The sequence below is a fragment of the Armigeres subalbatus genome, chromosome 1 (genome assembly GCF_024139115.2).
Source record: "Armigeres subalbatus isolate Guangzhou_Male chromosome 1, GZ_Asu_2, whole genome shotgun sequence".
NCBI classification, from domain to species: Eukaryota; Metazoa; Arthropoda; class Insecta; order Diptera; family Culicidae; genus Armigeres; species Armigeres subalbatus.
The window spans coordinates 224,867,518-224,886,504 of NC_085139.1; the positions used below are offsets into that span (position 1 = coordinate 224,867,518).

General features: G+C 47.3%; 1 protein-coding gene and 1 pseudogene across 1 annotated transcript in view; both read left to right on the forward strand.

The window, feature by feature from the left end:
• Positions 1 to 18,987, forward strand: part of LOC134205828 (uncharacterized) — a 181,565-nt gene that overhangs the window by 148,392 nt on the left and 14,186 nt on the right. The window lies entirely within an intron of this gene.
• Positions 2,023 to 11,563, forward strand: LOC134218666 (uncharacterized; annotated as a pseudogene).

Below are 18,987 nucleotides of genomic sequence, written 5' to 3' on the forward strand. Positions count from 1 at the left end.
GAACGCTTGTCACGGGATTGTCGTGCGTGAATTACTCCAACTGGTTGCTTCAACAAATGTTCCACCGTCTGGAATTCATTTCAGAACGGCAGAGGATTTTTGTGCCGATACCACTTATTTTGAAGCCGGCTTGACACCAGTTTTTCTCACAAGTGGTTGAAGTTTGTGAAACTTTTGTAACTCACCAGAGGAGGAAGTTTTACTTTTGGTTCGCTCCATTGTGGCCTTCGATTGTTTCCGCAGTGTTGCTGCTGTATTCGGCTCGTTGGCTTGGTCCTCGTCGAGATCGGGTTATTCTCCGAATAGATGCTACCCTACGCGATGCTTACACCGTCGGCGTCTTTCTTCCGTCTTTTGTTCCTTTCGCTTCCTTCCACGAACGGTCGCGCCGCCACATTACACTCCATCTTTTGCGCTTCGAACGATTTTACCACTTTGCACTTTGATCTGACGCCGTTTTTCCGTTTTTTCGAGCCTTTGATCTGACTCCTCAGCGCAAGGAATTGAAAGCAAAAGTCGGCAGTCCAGTCAACAACAATGGATGAGCACGCCACGCTAGCTTCCATCATTAAATCACCAGTTTTATAAGAGGTGACCTTAGAATTTCGATTCGTTTGTTTCTGACTATTATACAGTCCATGAAAGAGAATATAGCTTTGAGTTGAAAAAGCATCTCGCCTTTCAATCCACGCAAACAGCCTTCCTGAAGATTTGAGCTCATAAACCTATTTTCTGTCGAGCTGCCGGTCGTGTCCTGACGTTCTTTTAATCGAAGATTCTGGCAACCATACCGGAATTCTTCATCAGAAGGAATATCCACCAAACGAATCAGGAATCTGGAAAATGGTTCAGAGAATCCTGACAGACAATTTCACAGTCTTCATCCAGTGGTGGTCAGGCTGAACCTTACATATGACGACAGACAACTAAAAATACCCATTATACCAGTGAAGAATGCCTCACTTATTGAAGAGATTCCGCCAAGGATCTGCTTTACCGCACGGCCTTGAAACTTAGAATATGAAACAATTCTTATTTCAAAATAATTGGGAAAACATAATAATTTTGGGTTATGAAAGTAGTTAGCATCATACCGGTGTTGTAAGTTGATGGAAAAAACACTTGAGAAACGGTTTAATACCAGACATCATGCACGCTACAAAAAGGATGGATTGAGCATTGATCTCAATGCGATCAGCTCATGTACCTGTTTCCATGGCAAACCTTTACAACAACAGCGAAAATGCGTAAAACAGCCTGGGCGGAGATTTCCATTCAATAATGTCGTCGCCTTAGTGACGCCAGCTATGCATTCCTAGCGCATGAGATGAGTCTCATGGAGACGTCATTGAGACACGCTCACTTAGTTATTTTATGCGCGCTAGCTTTTCTCGTCGCACAGAATCAGTGCTACGTGAGCTTTGTAGCTCATGGCACACTGTCTCATCTATGTATACACGAGAATTAAGAGCCTCTGTTTAATACGCTTTCATATCGTTTTGACTCAAATCCCGAACATGACCATATTCCAAATACCGACGATAAAGCGCTCTGGAATTTCCATCAGTTTTACGTACAGAGCATCAAAATTACAAACAAACTCAATATGCTGTGGAAAAAAATACACGAATAAACTTAAAAGCAAGTGTTCGGAATGTGTCATGTTCGGGAATTGAGTCTAAACGGTACATAATCTAAGGTATCCCGGATTGACCCTGAAAGATCTGGTCACTTTACTCTTGGAAGCAATTTATAGTTAATGCAATCAATGATTATGATTTATAACATGTTAACATAATTATGAGAGTGAATATACCTATGTAACAAAATTAATAAATATAGGGAAGTGCACCGGTTTTGGCCAACTTAGTGCCTATTTTGTAACCCTGAAAATACATATTTTCAAAATAATCGATCAGTTAAAAGCGAGCGTTGAATCGTGAGGGATATATCTCTTTTGAACTAATAAAACCCTCCGAATTGCTTTATTTCTGGAGTTATTCATAAAATTGCAATAGGAACATGGCCAAACCGGTTAGTTCCCCTATTGTATGTTTTTCTTCCCAAGCAATGGAGGGAATCTGCTCAACAGACATCCTGGGTTGTCCAGGAAGTGCGGGCTAGGGACCACCTCCACAGCAAACGAGGACGCAGGACTACATCCCCGACCCGCTAAACCGTTTCCATTGCCGCCAAGCCCATGGTCCCTTCAGTACAGAAAGTAATGCTTCAAAGGGGACCATTGCAACGCTCCCTCGAGGTGGCTGCGTGTCCTTGCAGCATCGAACATCGTGACTCGCTTTTTAGAAGAACACCATGAAATCGTGCCTTTCGTGGCTTTCCAGATGGCCTTAACGCCCTATGTCCTCGGAAGGTGGGAAGGGACTTTGCGCCTGCTTCCCTCTGCACGACTGGTATCAAGAATGATGATGCCACGTGCACCCCCATTACACCTCTGCGATAGGGTCTATTCGCCAACACACAGGGGACTTGCACGCCTGCCCCAGCCTTGACGAGGACCCTTTCCGTCCCGGGCTCGGAACCCGCCGGTTGACCGCCGCGAAAGCGATACCATGTTGTTCTTCGCGCGGCCATTTGTTCGATAAAAGGATCGAGTTCGAACACAGGGCATGAAAGGTATGACCCATGAAGCCGACTCGATCCCTTGACCCTCTTATTTGCGCCTGAACTAGCCATCCTTGAGTCCACGCGCCACCTTCTGTGTAGCTCGAGACGATTTGGACGATAACCGATAAAACGGCGTTCAGCCAACTTCATCTTTACACATCCTCCGAACTAGGTTGTCCGGGGTAGTGTCAGACCACATGCGCAAGTATGTGGTCACGCTGCGCGAAAACGTGGGCACACGAACACACGTGTTCCGCCGTTTCTCTAAACCTGCGCACCAAACACTCGGGCGAGGCCGAGAAAGCCAGCTGCGTTACCTGCACTGCGATTTTGCAGCACGCTTAAACGCCGGCACTTCGAACCCTCATGGGGTGCTTGCTGTTCACATCTTTGCTGGAACAAATCAAACAATTGGGTGGGTTCGTGCAACATTGTGCCTTATGTCCTCCAATCCGCAGCGTCGACGAGAGTGCTTCTGTCAGGGCCTTTGCAGTATCATTGCTTTTGCCCCGGTTCCAGGCACTTGAAGCAAACTTCGGGTTGTTCGTATATGCTCATAGGGCACACCGACCATCCCACCTTGACGCTCCCTAACTTGACGGCGTCCGCTGCAGATAACCGAACCAATGCACCTGTGTCCCTGCCGGACCTTTTCGTAGCCGAACGGCTGCGGTGGGCTCTCCACTTCCACTGTCGCCGCAGTGCCGTGACGAGCTCTTCGACTTCGGTGATCTTGTGCAGGTCTTTAACCCGTTTACCTCCGTCGTGAGTGCCTCACCTTGACCGTCTCGCCTAGGACTTCCTCCGCCAACTTCTTGTGGCGGCGCCCTTTTGCGAGACGCTCCGCTTCAGCTCGAGGATCATCTCGCCCATCCGGGTACGTCTTATTCGACGTCGGCGCCGAGTTCACCGAGCTTGACGTCACTCCTCATCGGCTTCAAGACGTCCGAGTACTTAGCCTCGTTCGTCTTGATGACTGGCATCGCCCCTGTGGCAATTGCGCCTACATGACTTCTTGCCCTCATTCGCCTGGGCCTCCTTTCGGCCCTTGACGTCTTCGGTTTGCTCTTGTTCTTGACCAGGAGGCGTCATCCCCTCTATTTCCCTGGTCTTTCCAGGTCCTTCCTCCCCGGTTGGGAAGTATCTGGCCGGGGGTTCAGCTGACCCACTACCCTTGTTCGGGGTAGTAACCCTCCGCGTTTTGGGCGGCCCCAGGGCTCATCCCTGGAGACTGTCTCCCACGTCTTTGTGTCTGCTCCGTTGGAGCATCACCCCCGACGTGCCCGCAGATACGAGCCTCAGTCTGGGTAGACTTTGGCACCACCGTCTTCACTGGCACGCCCTCGGTCGATTCGACCTTGCCCAAATCCGCTAATCCTGGGCCTCAGTCTGGTGAACCTCGACTCCACGGATTTCACGGCTTAGCTTCGCCGTCGACCGCCCTCTCCAGCGCGTCCACATCGACTTTGAAGTTTCAGCAAGCTCCTCTTGAGGTCCTTACTGATATTATGCTTCGATGACGCAAAGTCGATGATGGCGTCCACTGTTCCGTCACACCTCGAAAGACCATCGCGTTTGCGGTTCATCGCCTCCACAAGCCATGGGCCGTCAATAACCTCTACCGGCGTTTTTAGCCGAGATGAAGGTTAAGTGACTCACGCTGGGTTGTCGCCTACACCTACTACCACTAATTGAAGAATTGACTTTGTTTTCCATTTTGGTCCCCGAGTTTCTCGGAAAAGGTCTACCACGCCAGAGCCACACTGACGCGGTAGGACAATTACTGTGGAGGTGCCCAGGTACCCCACAGGCTCCGTTAAAGGCCTAGCTCATTATTTCACCCCCTAGCATCCCCTCAGCACGGTCGCTTAACGCTGGAGCATCCCGCTTCGACGACGAATCACCTTGCCTTTCCGCGTTCGCCGGATGCAGTAAACATCTCCTCTTAGACTAGAGAGCTTTTCGTTGCATCTCAGAGTCTTCAAGACGTCGGCGTAGACCAGCGGTTCTCAACCTTTTTCTTGATAGGTACCCTTCAAACTTTTACATTCGTTGACGTACCCTTATTGTTTTCGCTGTAAATGAAAATAGCTTAGCTTATAAGATATATGGAAAACGGACACGCAATATGTGGCTCTCAGTTGTCTGAATATAACGAATAATATTCTGTAAATTTGCAATTCAAATTAAGTTTGTACATCAAACATTGTATAAGACGTTGATGACCTTGGGGCTTCAATGCTTGAAAAGTTCGTTGTGAAAAAGCTTCAGCACCTTGAAGGACTGTCTTTGAACTTCTTAACAGCTTTCAGCCTCTTGAAAGAGGCTTTCGAGCTCTGAGCTCGAGCCTTGAAGAGCTTGAGCCTCTTGAAAGGAGCTTGGATCTGAAGGGCTTCGGCTCTTGAAAGGCTTGAGCCTCTTGAAGAGGCTCGGTGAGCCTGTTAAAGGGCTTGGCCTCTGAAGAGCTTAGCCTCTTGAAGGAGGTTCCAGCCTCTTGAGGCCCAAGCCTGCGAAGGAGGCTTCAGCCTCTGAAAGGCTTCCAGCTCTTGAAGGAGGCATCAGGCCTCGAAAGGAGGCTTCGGCCTCTTGAAGAACCTCTTGAGGAGGCTTCAGGCTTCTGAAAGGAGGCTTCAGCTCTTGAAGGAGGCTTCCAGGCCTCTTGAAGAACTGAGCCTTTGAAGGGGAGGCTTGAGCCTTGAAGGAGGCTTGAGCCTCTTGAAAGGGGCTTCCAGCCTCTTGAAGGAGGCACCTGGGCCTCTTGAAGGAGCTGGGCCTCTTGAAGGAGGCTCAGGCCTCTTGAAGGGGCTGGGCCTGCCTCTTGAAAGGAGGCTGAGCCTCTTGAAAGGGGCTTCCGGGCCTCTTGAAGAGGAGCTCCTGAGGCCTCTTGAAAGGAGGCTGGCCTCTTGAAGGGGCAGCTCTTGAAAGGAGGCTTCCAGGCCTCTTGAAAGGAGGCTTGGCCTTGAAGAGGCGGCTCAGGGCCTCTTGAAGGGGAGGCTTCAGAGGTCCTCTTGAAAGGAGGCTTCCTGGGCTGCCTCTTGAGGGGAGCCTTCGGGCCCCTCTTGAAGGGGCTTCAGGCCTCTTGAAAGGAGGCTCAGGCCTCTTGAGAGGTGACTCGAGGCCTGCTTGAAAGGAGGGCTTCAGGCCTCTTGAAAGGGGCTTCGGGCCTCTTGAAGGGAGGCTTCCGGCCTCTTGAAAGGAGGCTTCAGGCCTCTTGAAGAGGGGCTGAGGCCTCTTGAAGGAGGCTTGAGCCTCTTGAAAGGAGGCTTCGGCCTCTTGAGGGCTCAGCCTCTTGAAAGGAGGCTCGAGGCTCTTGAAAGGAGGTCGAGCCTCTTGAAGGGCCAGGCCTCTTGAAAGGAGGCTTCCAGGCCTTGAGAGGAGGCTGGGCTCTTGAGGGGCTTCGGGCCTCTTGAAAGGGAGGCTGAGGGCCTCTTGAAAGGAGGCTCTAGCTGTGAAGGAGGCTCGAGCCTCTTGAAAGGAGGCTTGGGCCTCTTGAAAGGAGGCTGAGGCCTCTTGAAAGGCTTCCAGGCCTGAGGGCTCAGGCTCTGAAAGGAGGCCGAGCCTCTTGAAAGGACTTAGCCTGAAGGAGCGGGGCCTCTGAGAGGGCTTCAGGCCTCTTGAAGGAGGCAGGCCTCTTGAAGGCTGAGCCTCTGAAGGAGCTGAGCCTCTGAAAGGCAGGCCTCTTGAAGGAGGCTTCAGCCTCTTGAAGGAGGCTGAGCCTCTTGAAGGAGCTGAGGCTCTTGAGGAGCTGAAGGAGGCTTCCGGAGCCTCTGAGAGGAGGCTTCAGGCCTCTTGAAAGGAGGCCTCTGGGAGGAGCTTGAGGCTCTCTTGAAGGAGGCTTCCGGGCCCTCTTGAGGAGGCTTGCAGGCATCTTGAAGGAGCTTCGCCAGAGCTTCAGCTCTGGGCTTAGCCTCTTGAAAGGAGGCTTAGCCTCTTGAAAGGAGGCTTTGAGCTTCTCTTGAAAGGAGGAGCTTCCAGGCCTTTAAGGAGGCTTGAGCCTCTTGAAAGGAGGCTTCAGGCGAAAGGGCTTCAGGCCTCTGAAGGGCTTGAGCCTCTTGAAGGGCCTTAGCTCTTGAAAGGAGCTCTTGAGCTGGCCCTCTTGAAAGGAGGCTTGAGCCTCTTGAGAGGAGGCTTCCGAGCTCTAGAGGAGGCTGAGCCTCTGGGAGGCTGGAGCCTTGAAAGGAGGCTTGAGCCTCTTGAAAGGAGGCTGAGCCTCTTGAAAGGGGCACAGGCCTCTTGAAGGGCTTCCGGAGCCTCTTGAAGGGCTTCAGGGAGGCTTCCTGAGCCTCTTGAAAGGGAGGCTTGAGCCTCTTGAAAGCGCCTTGAGCCTCATGAAAGGAGCTCGAGCCTCTTGAAAGCAGCCTTCAGCCTCTTGAAAGGAGGCCACAGCCTTGAGAGAGGCCTGGAGCCTCTTGAAAGGAGGCTTCCGAGCCTCTTAAGCAGCCTTCAGCCTCTTGGCAAACCTTCCGAGCCTCTGAAAGCAGCCTTCAGCCTCTTGAATGGAGGCTTTCATCTGACACTGAAAGTTAGCTTCGCCTCTTAAAGAAGGATTGAGCCTCTGATAGGAGGCTTCGAGCTCTTAGAAGGAGGCTTCAGAGCCTTATTATTGTTATAATCTTTATTAAAGGGCTTGCCCAAGGCTAGTTCACCTCAGTGCTTCTGAGCCTGTTGAACCGAGTCTCCTAAAGGAGGCCACTTGTAGGAGACTTGAGCCTCTAGAGGAGGCTTACTGAGTCTTGAGAGGAGGCTTTGAGGAAGGTTTCAGTCTTAGAAGCCTTTTTAAATAAGATTCGGAGCTCTCAAAAAAATATACGTGTTTTTGAAAAGGCCAATCCTTTATCAACGAAGCTGAGCTTTAGGAAAATCCTTCATGTCTCTCTCAAATAGAGGTTTAAACCTCTGAATTCTGGATTTTAGTAATTAAACTTTTGTCCTTTAGATCTTTTGTTGCCCCTTCATACACCATGCTTTGTGGGGAAGGATTCAATAGATTTTGATTTACTGATCTGCCATCAATACAATGTTTTGAATCTAAATGTAATTATCAAAACTGTATCAACAAGTTTATTAGCTTCGCCATTATGCTCTTTGTTCATCTGGGCTGGCAAGTACTAGGGGTACATTCTGGTTGAGAACCTGGCTAGACGATAATCGCCTCACCTCTGTCTTTTCGCTTGCCACTGCCATTAGGAGCACCTTCTTCTCATGGGCTCTACTCTTCTTAACAATGACCTACTCTCACTCATTGCTTCACTCATTATGCGAAGCGAGCCTTTTTGGGATTCGATCTCCATCCGGCAGGTCCTCCTTGTGATTCTTAGTTACCCTCATTGGTAGGCACTGTTTTTCAGGTGGGCAGAGGCCCAAGTTTCCGCATCTCTCCTCTAAGGCACTGTAACCCTTTTAGCAACATTCAGTTCCGCCACCTGCGTGACGCTTTGCTTAGCTTCGGAGTTGCACCACTGAAGGTCATCCACTTTTGAAGTTCCGCAGTCTGGCTCTTCGCCGACTTCCAGTTCCCATCAAGGAGACGAATCTCCGTTGCTCCTTCCCTGGTCTTCACCACAGACTCCATCTCCTCAGTAAGAATGAGAATTTTGTGCTCGCCTTCTTACTGGCCTCTACAAAATCTTCCACTCTGACTTGCCTCCACGGCTAGAGCGCAGAGAGTCAGTATGGCCTGTTTCAAAACTTACTAGGTATCCAGAAAGGACATGATTACATCTGAAACGTCAGTAATCACCTCCATTGTCTTCCGCTACTCTCGGTTGGTCACCGCAGTTTATGACCTTGGTCAGAGTGGGCTATCCATTTTTACGTCTACCGGCCCACCTAACCCCACGACCATCACCTTCGCTCACCCACTTGACCCGGGTTTATTTGTTTATTTATGTTGTTTAACGGACAACATGTGTCCCAATGATGTGTGTATACTAAACTAAAGCTGAAGTACAGTTTAGATGACAAAATACACACAAAAATTAGAAATAGTCAAATATAAAATATAAAAATAAAACTGGATCCAAAGTTAACTCAAGAATTCCCTCGTCGTTTACCGCGAGCAAAAACTCTATAGAAGTTCCGTCGAAGTTTGTCACGGGTCAAATGGAAATCAAAAATTGTATCCTCTGTTGAATACATTTAAAACCATAGATGCACTCCATGATTCATAATTATACGGCGATAAGAGAGTCATAGCATTGAATTATTACGAACGACGGGGTTGCACGTTTATATTTATTTCCCAGATTATTTCACAATCCGTCCTTTCTTGCAGCATGTCGCTACGGTCAATGCTCGACAAACATCTGCAGGGGTTGTAGATCAATCAGCTGGCAACGGCTTTCGTAGTCAGGTAAACGATGGGTCCCTCAAGGTAGCCTCTGAGAGCAAAACGAAGGCGACGCTGGACTAATTCGAGTCGCTCGGTACCGTTATTGTAGTTAGGACCAAACAGCTGAACAGTACTCCAGTGTGGATCGTGAGAGAACAATATAAGCGATTTTAGGCAGTAGATATCCGTAAACTTCTTTGTTATTCTAAATACAAATCGAGAGCTCTTGATGCTTTGTCAATTACCGATAAAGGCCCTTCGTCTAGCAAAAGGTCCTCCTTACCACCAGACACGCTCCACGTCTACTTTTTATGGTTTAGTTGAAAAATCATTGCTGTTGGGTCCCTCGCCTCATTGATTGGTTATCTATACATACCTTGCGGCATAAGAGGGAGGCCATGCGAGGTTGACACTTTCGTGTTCAGAGCCAGATCAGCGCTAGTCAGGAAGAGCTCAGCCTACCACGCAGTTTGACAACTGTGTGACAGGATTGCTTACGATGCTAGGCCTGTCATGGTTTTATGGGACGAAGCCAATGACCATTAGCCCATTCACCGTTTCGGGTCGGTGCCTTACTAAGAGAATAGAATGTCCAGACACCAACCCTCGCTTAAGTATTAAAATATTCAAAACATAATCCAGTAACACGCAGTCAGTGTCATAATCAGGATATTACTGGCATCGATCTTGATTGCCGATTGGCACTTCCGCTGGGCTCGACAGCCTTAAGCGGCACACGGTCGCTTCGATAAGGTCTGCTGGTGGATACTTGGGTGGTGGCTTTTGGGAGAGGTTTAGCAGACCCCACTACTAAACCCTACCACCTTCTAGCAAGCCCTCTTACTCGCAGTCACTTGGGGAGGGTCCGTTAAGCGCATTACTCCTGCTGCCCAATCTGTTGTACTTCACAATGATACCAGTAACTGTAAGGATGGGGCTGGGATGTAGGCGTGGTAGTTTCCACCAGATGTTGATCGCTGTCATTAACGCATAAGCCTTGATGAAATTGTCACTAATATAATAATTTGAACCTGCCCAAGTATTCCATGTCTATGGCTGACCATGATATCCTTTCATCTTCCGTAGGTAGCTCACAAAAAAATTTCTTAATTGCTATAGACTCAATTAAATTTATTTTTTTTATGTTCGAATCCTGATGTGATGCAGACAGTACTTCCTTTTCTTCATTTCGCACTAGTTCAAAGACAGTTATACAGGGCTGTAGAAGCACTTGTTTTAAATGGCCTGATCACACCAGTTCCTGGTTTATTTTCGACATGCATTCCTGAATTTAAATTAAAGTTGAATTCGTCTGGGTACATTATAATCAGCCGGCTGATATAATACGAATACACACATATTTGAATGTTATATCAATGCTTCTCCATCATCGCTCTAACATTATTTTCCTTTCCATCCCTATAGGTATCCCACACGGCATGGTCAGCTGTAGGTCCACCGCCACCGCTACCGCAGTCCCAACTGCCATCGGCCCACGCCCATCGGACCTCCTCCACCTGCCCCCGAAGCTGCAATCGAGCAACGAGCTTGCCGGGATAAACTGTACGCGCTCCCTCTGCGGGCGACCTGGTCTTCCCTCTGCAGGACATGCCCAAGATCGTTTCCTGACGTAATGTGAAAAGCAAGGCATGAAATTTGTCCAGTTTGACAACCATTCTTGGTATCATCTTCTCCAAGGGCCACTACAGTAACATCAATTGCGTTCATCTGCCCGCTGGTTAGGAAAAGCTCGCCACCTTCGACATTGGAATTCACGAGTGCAACGGCTGGAAACACCGACAATCACTGTACAATGGGTACTCTGGAACGGAATCGGGCGCAGGATCTTACTTCGAGAATATAATTGTGCTGCAGTATGACCCTCAGGTGCAGGAAGTTTGGGATCAGGCCAGAAAACTGCGTTGCACGTGGCACGATCAGTATGAGAAGAGCGTGACTTCCGGCCGTTCCAGTAGACATGTTGGATGATTCGAGCCGATTTTGCCGGAGACAATGTGGGTTCTGGATGCAGATTCAGGTCGGAAAGGGGCCGTGGGCTTCGGAGGTGTCTGGATTGGTGAAGATCGGCCAAACGATGACGATGGTGTTGGCCATGGATGATGATATAAATTCGACATGCTGGTTAGGTGTTGGCTCACGATGGCAAACGCGCACCGATTCAGTTGGTGGATCAGCGTGGATGTGCGACCGAAGTTGATGTCTCGGTTTACGAAGATCAAAACTTTGGAGCGAGCGCTCGGTGTTTCTACCCTTCCAGGCATTCAAATTCCGATTCAATGGAGGTTCACTTCCAGTGTACCATCCAGATCTGCGTTATCAGTGCCCTGAGCGTGTACCGATCCTGGAATTTTGATGCATCACTTATCCGGAGGACCGGAGCACCAGCAGTACGGACCTCCACCACCGCCACCACTCACTGATGCTCAGTATTTGCCAACCGCAAGCGATGATCGCCGCATCCGTCGTACTCGTGCCGGAGAACCAGAAGAGAAGGAAGATGTCGGAATGAAACGAATCATTCGAGTTGTATCTCCTGGAGACCTTACATTCCCAATTGGTCAAATAATAACGATTCAACCATGATGAGCAGAACGAGGAGGAGATCAACAAAGCTTCAACAAGTTTGAGAATCAGTATTACGAGCTACGAGCAGCGCGTATTGATGAAAATCACTCCACCTGTAGCTTAACTCCACCTCCGCTGGATACGACGCGGAACATCGCAGGTGGTTTTCATTCAGGGAGTTCGATTACCTCAAATCTCATTGCCAGATTTTGACGGTGATTATCGAGGTTGGCTGACCTTCAAATCGACTTACGAATCTCTAATTCACGAGTCTGCGGAGCTTAGCGACGTTCAAAATTTCATTATTTGAAGTCGGCGCTCAAAGGTGAAGCGGCGAAATTGATCGAATCGTTGACGATCACCAGCGGAAACTATGTGATAGCGTGAAACAATCACAAAACGTTACTCCAACGAATATCTCCTGAAGAAACGACATTTGCAAGCCCTAATGGAGTACCCAAAAATTGAAAAAGAATCATCGACTGCAATTCACGGTTTGGTGGACGAGTTTGAGCAACGCTTGAAAATTCTCAAACAGCTAGGAGAAGACGGACACCTGGGAGCGATGATCGTGCACTGGATGTGTTCGAAGCTGAATGGCCAATCGCTGCAACTGTGGGAGGATCATGCTGCGTCGCTGGAAGAACCAAGTTTTGCGGATTTGGTGAAATTTCTGGAGAAAAGAACGCGTGTATTGGAAGCTGTATCGTCGAATGCATTAGAGCCAAACAGATCAACTCAAAAATCGACAGGAAAGGTCTTCAAACAGATGGTTCATGCTGCTACAGAAAAGAGCAAGAACGGATGTCTGTATCGGTGGCGTGCCCATGCTGCGGGGAAAATCACTACATGGCTCGTTATTGCGAAGTTCATTAAGCTGGGTCTTAGAGAGAAATTGGAGTTGGTGAATAACAAACGTTTATGTAGCAATTGTTTTTCGGACTGGACATTGGGTGCGGGAATGCAAGTCTACTTTCAACTGTCGCACATGTGGAAGGAAACATCATTCGCTTTGATTCACCCTGGTTCCTCCAGGTAACAGTAATGCTGGGATCATTGGGATGGCTGGGACATCTACTAGGACAACCGAGCATCAAGGAACAACAACAAACGTCGTAATTAACGAACAACCATCGGAGAATTGCGAGGTGGCGCAAGATGAGCCAGTTGGGACGTATAATGTAGGAAGATCCAGGGCAACTTCTGCACCTTCTTGTCAACTGTAGTACTGGTGATTCGGGATCAAAGCGGAAACAAGCAATTAGCTAGGGCTTTACTCGACAATGGGTCACAAGCGAATTTAATGAGCGAGCGAATGTGTCAAATTCTGAAGCTGAAGCGACGTTCAGTGAATGTTCCAGTTTGCGGAATTGGTGAGTCTGAAACGAGGGTGAAACATGCAGTTAGCACCATCATCAGTTCTAGAGTGACAGAATTTTCGGTGGGTGTGGATTTATTAATACTACAACAGGTCACTTCTAATCTGCCTGCTGCAACTGTATCAACATCACAATGGAAGATTCCAGAGTATTTAAACTTGGCTGATCCAAATTTCAACGATGCAAGTCGGATCGATCTTTTGATCGGAGCGGAACATTTTATCAATTTTTCTATGAACGTGAAATGAAGCGAGTCTCGCTGGGTCCAGGACTTCCCAATTTGGTACAGACAGTCTTTGGTTGGGTAGTTTCAGGAAGGTATTCAGCACGAGGTAATCAACCGATCAACTGTTGTCTAGCAACATCGCCGGATAATTTAGAAATCGCACTGGAAAGATTTTGGAAAGTGGAGAGTACGGAAGATCAACCCTTGTGGTCTAAACAGGAACAAGATTGCGAGACACATTTCTTGGAAACTCATAGCCGTTTGGAGGACGGTAGATACGTTGTTCGTTTACCAAAGCACGTCAATTTCAACCGAATGATTGGGGAATCGAGGAATATGGCGTTGGAGCGATTTCTGAAAATGGAAAAACGATTGGAACGGGATACGGAAATGAAAATTCAATATCATGCCTTCATGCAGGAGTATGCTAACCTTGAGCACATGAAGAAGGTAACAAATGAAGACACACTGGAGGAGAATGCAAGTTCTGGAGCGCAGGAAGTGCTTTACCTGCCTCACCATGCGGTGTTGAAGGCATCAAGCAGCACGACCAAAGTGCGTTGTGTTCGACGGATCAGCGCGCACAAACAGTGGATACTCTTTGAACGATGCTTTATTGAAAGGACCGATAATCCAGGACGAGCTTTTGAGTCTTCTACTGCGTTTCCGTAAGCATGAAATCGCATTGGTAGGAGACGTGGAAAAAATGTAAGAGCAAGTTCGCGTACATCAGGATGATACAAGCCTTCAACGAATCCTTTGGAGATTTTCGGCCGATGAACCTATTTGCGAATACGAATTGCTTACAGTCACCTACGGATTAACACCATCATCGTTTCTTCTCATTCAACCGTTGCATCAGTTAGCAACAGACGAGGGGCCAAATTTCCTGTTGCTAGTGCGACTTTGATCCATGATTTTTATGTGAACGACTACATCGGCAGGGCATCCAGTGTTGCCAATGCAACTCAATTGCGGGAAGATTTGACGAAATTGATGTCCAAAGGCGGTTTTGTACTGAGGAAATGGTGCTCGAATTGCCCGGAGGTACTGAAGGACGTCCCTGCAGATCAGCTAGGAACTCATCTGTCGATTACATTCGATTTGAATCCAGATGAGGAGGTGAAAGCATTAGGAATAACATAGGGAGCCAAGATCTGATCAATTGAGATTCAACATGGAGGTTGCAGTCGACAGCGTAGCGTGGACAAGGAGACGAATTCTTTCGTGCATTGCGAAGCTATTTGATCCTCTAGGATTAATATCGCCAATAGTCGTTTATGCGAAGATAATTATGCAGCAGCTTGCTTTATTGCAAACTAGTTGGGATTCTCCTGTTCCAATGGAATTAGAAAAGGTGGACGGCTTTCTACAACGAGTTAAACAATTTGTCGAAACTACGAGTTCAGCGGTTTGCTTTCATATCTTCTTGGAACGATGTTCAGATCCACTGTTTTGCAGATGCATCAGAATCAGCTTATGGAGCCTGTTTGTACGTTCGTACAATGGATGCCACTGGAAATATACATATCGAAATGCTGTCTTCGAAATCCCGTGTAGCTCCATTAAAAGGCTTACTCTACCACGTTTGGAGTTGTGTGCTGCTAAGGAGGCAGCTACTCTATACTCTAAGGTCATTAAAGGCAATCGACCTGGGCCAAGATTCGCTCCACATTTTGGTCTGACTCAACAATTTGTGGCTTCACTGGCTTCCAAGCTCCTCCAAATACTTGGAAGACCTTTGTTGCCAACTGAGTCTCGACCATTCAAACCATAACACAAGGTCATCGTTGGCGACACATAGCTGGAAAGGAAAACCCGCTGACTTGGAATCCCGAGGATTGACCGTCAACGATTTTCTTCAGAACCTGTTGTGGAAAAATGGACCATCTTAGCTACGAAACCCAGAGGATTCCTGGCCATCTCAAACTCTGGAGATCAGTTGCACGGATGTTGATATGGAGACTAGAAAGTTAGTAACACACATTACAACTACGTCAGCGGAACTCAACGAAATCTTCACGATCCGGTCAAAATTGGAGGCACTTGGCTACGTATTGTCGCTTACTGCATTCGATTTGGTCGCAATTGCCGTGCTCCTGATCAAAAGAAATCGCTCTCCGTGTTTGACTGTAGAAGAGATTTCTGCTGCTAAATTAGCCTTAGTCAAACTAGCCCAAGCTGAGAGTTTTGAAATCGAGCTTGAACATTTGGAGAAACATCGGAATGTCAATCGCAAGTCTTCACTTAGGCGTCCTCTCACCTTTTCTCGACAAAGGCAAGGGTGATTAGAGTTGGAGGACGTTTACGTCATGCAAATCAGGAATATAGCATGAAGCATCCTGCAGTTCTTCCAAGCATGCATCCCTTAACAAAGTTGCTCGTCGACTATTATCATCGGCAAACAATTCATGGAGGACGCCAGTTAACACTCTCCACAATGAGGCAAGAATTCTGGCCTATTCATGGAAAACGCTTGTAGTCGACTGCGTTCCTACGAAAGTGCTACCGCTGCTTCCGCATAAACCCCACACCGGTACAACAACCAACAGGCCAGCTTCCGGCCACGCGAGTCCGTCCAAGCAGGCCTTTCTCCATTACAGGAGTGGACTATTGCGGTCCATTTTATTTGAAACCACCGCTACCGTCGTGCAGCAGCGCCTAAATCATACATTTCGGTGTTCATATGCTTTTCAACCAAAGCCATACATTTGGAGATCGTGAGCGATTTGTCCACAGCCGGCTTTCTTTCAGCCCTTCGTCGATTCTCAGGACACCATGGCATTCCAACTGAAATTCATTCAGATAACGCCAAAAATTTCGCCGGTGCCAAGAACGAATTGCACGATTTGTATCATACCCTGAATGATAAGTCCAGTAAAGAACGTATCGGCAACGAACTGTCCCTGCAAGGCATCACGTGGAAATTTATACCCCTAGAGCACCGAATTTCCAGGGGTCTTTGGGAGGCAACCGTCCGTTCTGTGAAAACCGCTCTTAAGAAGGAAATTGGAACCGTCAGCTTAATTATGAGGATTTCTCCACGCTACTTGTCCAAATAGCCGCAGCACTAAACTCGAGACCATTAGCCCCACTTTCTGATGATCCAACAGATCTAAACGCGCTCACACCAGCGCATTTCTTGAATGGCACACCGATGAATGCTATACCCAGCGCAATCTAATCACTACCCCAGCCAACCGCTTAGACCACCATAAACAACAGCAGCAAATGTTCAAAAATATTGGGATCGTTGGAGCAGAGATTATTTGACCGAGCTACAAACGTCCAGCAAATATAAACAACCCAGCCCAATACGCATCGGCACTTTAGTAGTATTACGTGAAGACAACATGCCACCGTTGTGTTGGCCTTTAGCAAGAATCACTGATGTCCATCCCAGCGCAGAAGGAGTCGTTCGTGTAGTGACCGTCAAGACTGCTAGTGGAGTATACAAGCGGCCCGTTTGCAGAATATGTCCACTACCATCAGAGACCGTCATCGAAGAGGGATTCTCAAATAGTTTATAAGCACAATTATATATTGGCTGTAAGTTCATGTGTATTTATAATAGGTAACATTGATAGCTTTGTGAAATAGGCGTTGAAACTAGTTCAAGGGGCCGGTATGTTTCTCCCTGATATATGAAGCTTAAAAACTAAATTTATCTTCTAAACTTTAAACACTTAATCCATACAAAACTGTTATACACAACACTAAAACAAAATAGACACCCTAAACGTTGTACTGCACATACATTGATAACACATAGTGATAACACGAAGTTGACCGAATCACGATTATATATATACCTAGCAATAGACAGGAGAAAAAAAAATTATAAAACCTACCGGCCAGTCAGTAGCCACTCGATAGCCCTCAATAAAGGTCGTACCAACCACGCGCGTGCGTTATCATAAACTTAAAGTAATATAAAGTGCAATTATATCTACCACCAAATTCGCTGTTCTCAATAAAGTGTATGCATATAAGTTTGTTCTGCTAATGTAAATCGTATCTAGTTTGCATAACTGAAGGAAGAAAGGACTGTTAAAAAGGATATGTGGGTGATGTATGTTGGATTAGTGTATTAAAAGGAAGGATAAGTGGATTGGTGAATTGGAAGGAATTAAAGTGGACGGGAAAGAAAGGATACAGCAAGGATCTGCATATTCGGATACGCCAACTAACTCGAAGGTCAGTTTTGCTCAACCCAACGAATCAAGCCGGAACAATAATCTTGCAGGTTATAAAGGAAACTTTTGTAAGTCGCACAGTGCTAAATGCAATCTCCAAGTTAGTGCACTTTTCTTTTTTTTATCCAATAACTTTCTACTATTACATTTTTTTGGCGATGACGAAAACGACATGGTTATTTCGACGACGAAGAAGGAAAAAATAAATCTATATAAACATTAATCTCACTATGCATCAAGTTCCAAACAATTACGACAAAAAAAAGTAAGTAAAATAAAATAAAATCACTCTTGGATAAAGTAACCAGGATTATGCGGGACAGTCCCGGATTTAGCCTACTTGTCCCGCATTTCCAGGCGTCCCGGAAATCGTCCCGCATCCCATAATGAATCTGTAATGTCTGGAGAATCCATAAAACCCGTAGGGAATGAGAAAAGGTCTAGAAAATTGGCAAAAGATCCGAATAATCAGAAATAAAAGAGGGAATTGGGCAGTCTAGTTTACTGAACTATGAGAATGAAGGTGTTCGCATCAATGCTTTCTTCTTTCTTTTGATACCCTTCTTCCCAGTCCACTAATCTCGAGCAACTGCGAGAGTATCGGCTTCCAAATCCATTCTTGAATGCGTACACGCAAGGAATTGAATTTTTTTCAATTAAAGGAATGCTTCCCATCACAGTTCGCACAACGAAGGTCAGTGTTTCTCCAGATGTGCATTTTTCGGTAGATTGTGACGCCCCACAGAGGTTGCAGCGGCTAGATCGGTGGCTGTGACGCGTACCGTGTCCAAAATTGAGTCTATTCATGCACATGGTTACGTCGTGTTTGGAGCGATACGGGACCCAGGATACCAAGATGCTGGAGATTGAACGGATTTGCCTCAGTGCGGAATGCTTCAGTGTGGTTGACCCATGGGGAAAATGGATGAGATACATGGTGTCTCTGTACTTGGAGTTTTCTTGACGCTTGATTTCGTGCACCTCGATGGCAGCCAGCTGGTGTTCCACGAGAAGCTGCTTTTTCAGTGACTCTGCTGTCACGCTGGGAAGGCCGCGAACGATAGCCTTGAACGGCTTGTCTCCGGGTTTGTCGTGCGTGAAGTACTCCAACTGTAGTTGCTTCAACAAATTTTCCACCGTCTGGAATTCATTTTCAGAACGGCAGAGGATTTTTGTGCCGATACCACTTATTTTGAAGCCGGGCTTGACACCAGTTTTCTCCACAAGTGGTTGAAGTTTGTGGAAACTGTAGTTAACCACCACCAGAGGAGGAAGTTTTACTTTGGTTTGCGCCTCCATTGTGGCCTTCGATTGTTTCCGCGAGTGTTGCTGCTGTACACCATTCGGCTCGTTGGCTTGGTCCTCGTCGAGATCCGAGTAAATATTCTCCGAATAGATGCTACCCGACGCGATGCTTACACCGTCGGCGTCTTTTTTCCGTCTTTTTGTTCCTTTCGCTTCCTTCCACGAACCGGTCGCGCCGCCGGCCACAAATTCCAACTCCATCTCTTGCGCTTCGAACGATTTTAACACTTTGCACTTTGATCTGACGCCGTTTTTCCGTTTTTTTCGAGCCTTCGATCTGGCTCCTCCTAGCGCAAGGAATTGAAAGCAAAAATCGACAGTCCAGTCAAGAACGAA